The sequence below is a fragment of the Mesocricetus auratus genome, unplaced genomic scaffold, assembly GCF_017639785.1.
Source record: "Mesocricetus auratus isolate SY011 unplaced genomic scaffold, BCM_Maur_2.0 Super-Scaffold_6730, whole genome shotgun sequence".
Classification (NCBI taxonomy): Eukaryota; Metazoa; Chordata; class Mammalia; order Rodentia; family Cricetidae; genus Mesocricetus; species Mesocricetus auratus.
Window position 1 is genome coordinate 66,644,111 of NW_024429184.1, and position 6,293 is coordinate 66,650,403.

General features: G+C 44.0%; 1 protein-coding gene across 2 annotated transcripts in view; it reads right to left on the minus strand.

The window, feature by feature from the left end:
• Nucleotides 1–3,549, minus strand: part of Dnajc5b (DnaJ heat shock protein family (Hsp40) member C5 beta) — a 73,006-nt gene extending 69,457 nt beyond the window's left edge. Inside the window, exon 1 of one of the 2 annotated variants that reach the window (XM_040741462.1) lies at nt 3,413–3,549. The gene's annotated coding sequence lies outside the window, so the exon portion shown is untranslated. The remainder of the gene's footprint in view (nt 1–3,412) is intronic. The other variant, XM_013110937.3, reaches the window with a different exon arrangement.
• Nucleotides 3,550–6,293: the final 2,744 nt, after the last annotated feature.

The window sequence follows — 6,293 nt, forward strand, 5'->3', positions numbered from 1 at the left end:
AAAGTAACCTGCTCAGATGAACTGCTCAGTCCATATAAAGTTATCTGTTTGTGTATTTCAGACTGACCACCTGTACTGGATAACCAAATGGGACTCTTCTTGGAGAAGAATACTTCTTCTGCTCTTCGCATGCTCCAATTGCCTGTAGCTGTTTGTCTAGGACTGAGGCCCTGAAGGCTTTTCCTGATCCATGTTATCATGTCCCCTGACATATTTTGTGTGTGTGCCCATGGAGTTCAGAAGAGGACGTTGCTTCCCCTGGAACTGGAGTTAAGGGTTTTTGTGAACCAACATGCGCTCATAACCAATTAACCATCCCTTCAGCCCACAGAGATGAGGAAGTGCTGGGTTGGCAGGAAGTTGAAAGTAGCCAGATCCATTTGGCTTATGGGGGATGAGGAAAAGAAATGAGGGAATGGTGGCTGAACAAAGCTGGAAGGCGAAGAGCCTCAAAAGTCAAGCAAATGGAGCCCTTGTTTTGCAAACATCTATTTTTAAACCAAGGAGCGACAGTCTCTCTGTTTTAGAAAGGAGTGTCCAATGCATTTGGAGAAGTGCAGGAGGGAGATGAACCAGCTTAGGAAAGGATGGTAAGAACTTGACCAGGCAGCAGGAGGTAGACATTGCTGTAAATGATCAATTTGAGGACCTGTGAGCTTATGAGCAGGATGGATGAAGGCAGAGAGACAGACCGACTAGGTGTCCAAGAATATTCCAGATATCCACTAGAGCATCCAGTATAGTCACTGGTTGAGATGGGGATCTCCAAGGTTGACAGAAGACAATGAGTTAGATGTGGAGTGTACTAGGGTATTTGCTCTGGAGTCAGCATGCAAGATTTAGTTTAGACCTAGACCTAGCTATAGAATGCAGCACCTTACACTCACATACCTACTTGGTCCCTTTTCATTCTTCCCTGTGTCTGTATATTTCTAGAGCTGTGTTTTCTATGTCCCAAAAAGGGATGTGAACTGTCTCCTGTGCTTGTGGGGTTGGTAAAGCACAGGAGAAAACTGGGAAGGAGACTAGTCTCACCAGGGTCAATTTTTTCATTAGAAAATGTTTTTCTTCCCCAAGCATGGACCAGTCAGTCATATTGTTTACCTTCCTCAAGATTTCTCCCATGGCTCAAGGCTTGCTAAATACTCCAGACCACTTTGCCTCTTCTATGCTGAGTCCCAGAAACACATTTTTCATAGTTAGAGTTCCTTCTTTGCCTTTGAACTCTTTGCAGGTTACATATCAAGCCAACTAAACCTTTGAGCTTTGAAGAAGTCCAGTTTAAACAGTATTTCACTTTCCTGTCACCCCTGTACTTGGTACAGTCTCAGGCACATAACATTTTCAAAAGATATGAATTGGATTGAAATCACCATAGGTGATTAGGGTAAAAATACCGACCTTGCGAGGATGTGATATGATTGGAGATGGCATATTGGTTAGGAGAATGAAACCCCATCAGTTCCTATCACAGGAAGGAACATAACCCTGTTTAACAAGCAGCCTCTTTTAAATGATGACTTTCCATGTAAGCATCCCCCAAAGGAAGAGAATGCTGCATGTGAGGTGTAGCTCGGTGATCTTGCCTGGAATGTTTGAAGCCTGAGTTCAACTCTCAGCTCTGCAAAAAGTCAGTCAACCAATTAAAGGTTCATTTTCTGAGTTTGCCTTTAGTTTGTGAACAATATTGGTTCATAAAACACAGCACTTGTCATTTACAGTAAATGATACCCAGCAGTGCTAAACAGCACAAATAACAAGACTTGGGATAAATGACTTCCATTTGGTTAGAGCTCCAGTGGTGTGGCCATAGTGACTTTCCGGATATTTAAAGGAAGGGTATTCATGACTTGTCTCCTAACACCGTTCTCCAGGCAGAAGAAGTGAGGCAGCCCACCTATGGCGGCCCGGGTTCACTTGTCAGGATGGAGAAAGCTGCCTGGCGCGGAGGGTGTGGGGGGGCAGACATAGGGTTTGTCCTGTGATCCCTGGCCGCCAGCCTTTAGCTTCTGACACTCTACCACTGGAGCCACTATTTCACATAAACTCTCCACCAGGAACAGCCTTCTCCCTCAACACATAGCTTGTAACAGAGGCGCAGGTGAGACTAGTAAGACTGGACCCAAGGCGGGTGACTGTGGGTCAGGTGTGCAGGAGAGCCATGCCTCGGGAGGCAGAAAGGACAAGGGGTAGGTACCACAGCGGGTGCCTCACAGCTCTGCCCAGGGCTTGTTTTTCAGCATACCTTTTCCCTCCCAAGATTTCCAGGAGGCACAGGGTAAACAGCCGGAGAGACCCTTGTGTCCCTAGTGGCACCCACACCCATCGACTCCGGATCATGTTCCTTTCCAGATTTCGCGGGTCTTAGGTTACAGAGGCCTTGTTGCCCAATCCTTAGAGGAGTTGGGCGGAAGGGGTGTGCCCTGCATATGTGTGTGGGGGGGGGGGTCTATGTGTGGCCAGATGCCAAGGCACCCAGGTGGTGGCAACAGGACTCACCATCTAACGCCTGGGGATCTTTGGAGAGGTCCCAGTCTTTTATCCCGTCCTGAGGCTTTTAAATAACATTGTCAAACTACAAGTTTTGGAGTAATTTTAGAGGAAACATCCCAAACGTTTGCTAGGCATACCTGCCTGTCAGTTTACCAGAGAGAGCTGGGACTTCACAACCTCATTGCAGAAGCTAAATCTAAACTCCCTTTCTTCCTGAGTTCTGCCATGCTGCTCAATAGAACATCTATTTGCTGTCACTTGGAATCTCTCTGGGACTCCAGGAAGAAACAAATACTTTAGAAGCCAAAACCCCAAGGCAAGGTAAAGAAAACAGGACTGTTCACATGTCCTGCAGCAACTCTCTCACTGTAAGATCCTTAGATGGGGGTGGGGTGGGTGGGGACAACTGTGATGGCTCCACCTGAACTGGACTTGGCTTCTTAACCATTTGGCCTTTCTCTTTCTCTGTCCCTCGGGGAGGCCTTTTGCCCTTGGAGCCTTGGAATTTCAAAACTAGACTTTGGAGTTAATCTCTATTGTTAACCCATAATACACCTTTCTCCACCTTGCATTAATTTTTGTTGTAGTTTAAAAACTGTCTCTATTAAAATGTTTAAAACCTTTATTCTTCCCTGTCATTCTGGGAGAAGCCATTAAAAAGAAAGGCACCCGTGCAGAAGAGTATCATCAACTGAGGTAATTCCTCCAGAAAGTTGCTGTGAACTGACTGCAGAACCTGTGCCTTCTGCTTTTCCCAGAGACTGAGGAGAGGCTAGTGGTAGGGTGTCTGAGAACTTAGGAAATGCCTTTGTGTTGTAGCATCTCGGCCTCCTGAATGATTCTAGAGAGGACATACCCCAGATCTGCTTCTGTTGGGAGCCCCACTGGATTCCCACCACACCTTAGGAATGGTAGATACCTTGGCTATTGCCTCTGTGCCGCACTGTTCTTCCTGGAGACGTGTTCCTGCGCTGGAGGCATGGCTGGCTGATCCTTCCGGGTCCTTCCAGTAGTGTTCTGCCTCTGCTCTGTCAATAACTGAACTTTGGTTGCTTTTCCTTCTCAGATGCTAAGATCCAGTCTATGTTGTGTATTGTGATGTCACAGAGTAGAATCCTTACTCTCCCACCCCCACCCCAAGCCCAGCTGAAACCTCTCTGCTCACATCAATGATGATCTCTCAGTTTCCATTTCTTTTAGCACTTAGAACCTTGCTGGAACTCTCAGGGAAGAGAAGTTGGAGGTCATCCAGCTCTGTTGCTTTATACATAACAGCACCAAGGCCCTGGATGGTGATGTCTAATCTAACTAGAGGCCAGAGGCCTTCAGTGCTGACCTCTAACCCTTCTGAACATGCCATGTTTCTACCCTGCTCTCCTCTCCTGAGTTGGTCAACACCAGAGGTTTCTGGCAGGCAGCTCAAGAGGCCACCTGCCTCTACCCATGGCCAGAAGCCACCCAGACACAGTGCACCATTTGTTTTTCTGACAACCGGTAGATGCCAGAAAGTGCTTGTCTTAACCCAGACTCAGAAATCCAGACCAACCAGACCAACTCTAGAATAGCAAGTCATGTGACTTCCGAGTAATTGATGTTTTCACAGATTTGGAGATGAATAACAAAGTAAAAGCTATCCATCATATTCACTGCAATGACATATCAGTTCCTAGCATTTACTGGAAAAGGAATATCAGTAAAGAAACAGATTCTCACTTGATATTACCCCTATGATAAGTGTTTATCTTCACTGCATGAGATAACATATACCACTGAAGTCATATAATTTTTTCAGAGTACCTTGGGAGTGGGGGAACATATTGAACTGTTGTAATAGTAAGAAGTAACATTTTATATCATGTTTCAACATTTACAAGCCACAAATCAATTAGGATGATGGTGATGATGCCGAATGTGATGATGATGGTGGTGATGATGTTGGGCATTTCCCAAGGCTTACAAAATACAGTATGGGAAGCAGTCTTCACCTACTAGAGACTCAAAAAACAATTCCTTCCTTATTGAATTTTCTTCTTTCTTAGGTTTTCGGTTTTATTTTCATTCTTTTCTTTTTCTTCCCTCCTCTCTTCCTCCTCTCCGTCTCTTCTTTTTCTGCCTTCTACTCCTTTTATGGCATGTATTCTATCACTGAGCTAGCTGTACCTGCAGCCCACTCATTCTCTGCAAATTCTTTATATTTTCCTGATAAAAATGCTTGTAATCTATGTCTATCCATTTAGGATTTTCTAAAGTTAAACTTAATACTTGTCTTTTATTTTGTATTGTTTACAATGTTATGTAGAGACAAAATGTATAAATAAATAAATAATAGTTTTTTTAAATCCTAACTTTCTGGCCATCAGACTCTAACTGCTTGAAGCCTAAACAAGTGACATGATGCTTTGTATTTCAGCTCTTAATATGTCCTGATGCCTTATCCCAGATGGCCATTATCAAGGAAGTCAAGAGTGTTACAAATTTACTACCTAATAAGATAGTGAGCCACTCTTCTCAAGGCCCAGAAACTGTCCTGAACTGCAGGAGAGGGACCCTGTTCCCTCTCACACAGGAGACTCCCTAAAAAATTTGCCAGTGTTTCTTCCAACGCTATGTAGTATAACTTTCATATCAATATCAGTATAAATACTTTTTTTTCAATGATCCCACATGGAGTTTATTGGTGGACAGGAAGGGAAAGGGGGGTGAGAGGTAACCAACCCATGCAGAGCTGAGAGAGAAAGAGAGAGAGAGAGAGAGAGAGAGAGAGAGAGAGAGAGAGAGAGAAAGAGAGAGATGAGAGTAAGAGAGAGTGAAAGATAGCTAGTATAAATACTTTTACTCCTATATTTTGTGCTCATCTTGGCATGATATGCTAAATATTTAATAAATGAACACAACTGGCACCAGAATTTCTAGGTGCTTACATTAATTTTACTTCAATGACCCAGTGAACAGCATAGCAACAGTTGTCAGGCTCAGCCTACAAACCAAGCCGTGGTTTTGAGAGAACTGTGTGTGGAGCCATTCATCAAGCCTGGTGATGCCAAACCTGGATCCCCTTTTAAAGCATGCTATGAAAACTCAACATCATCCTGGGAAGTGCATTGCAATCCAAGCCCTTTCCCAAGTGAAACTACTTACGCTTAATAAAACTATGAAAATGCCTGTAGAAACCAAAAGACATTAGTCAGTATGTGAGACCCACCTCAGGTACTCACAAAGCTCATAGTATTTCCTCAACAACAGTGTAGCATCACATACTGCAACAGGAGTTAATGTGTATGTGTGTTGGCATTTGGGGTTGAAGGTATACTTGCATATGGAAGCCAGAGGCTGCTGTTTTCTCTTGCCACAGGGTCTCTCAGTGTGCCTGAAATTTACCATTTCTACTAGGTTACCTAACCAGTGAACTCCCAGAATCTATTTGTCCTTGGTCCCCTGCCCTGAGGTTTTACACACGTGCAGCCATGCTAGACGTTTTTAGTTCTTGCTACTTTGAACACAGGTGGTAGAGATTTGAGCTAGGCTCTTGATGCCAGCATAGCAGGTGCTCTGACCCACTGATCCATCTCTTCACCCTTAGAATTCATTTTTAACAGCGTTAATGACATTATTAAGGAATGATGTCATTCACACTACAATTAAACATCTTGAAACCAATCAAGTATTGAGTTAAGTGCTTTAAAATTATTGGCTTTGAAAGGCTAAAATAGTAATTTGTGCCTTATGAAGGGGCTAGAGGAAACGTTTCTTTTCCTTTGGCTCCTTTTCTCTTCTGCTTTTCCACCATGTGAGGACTCTGA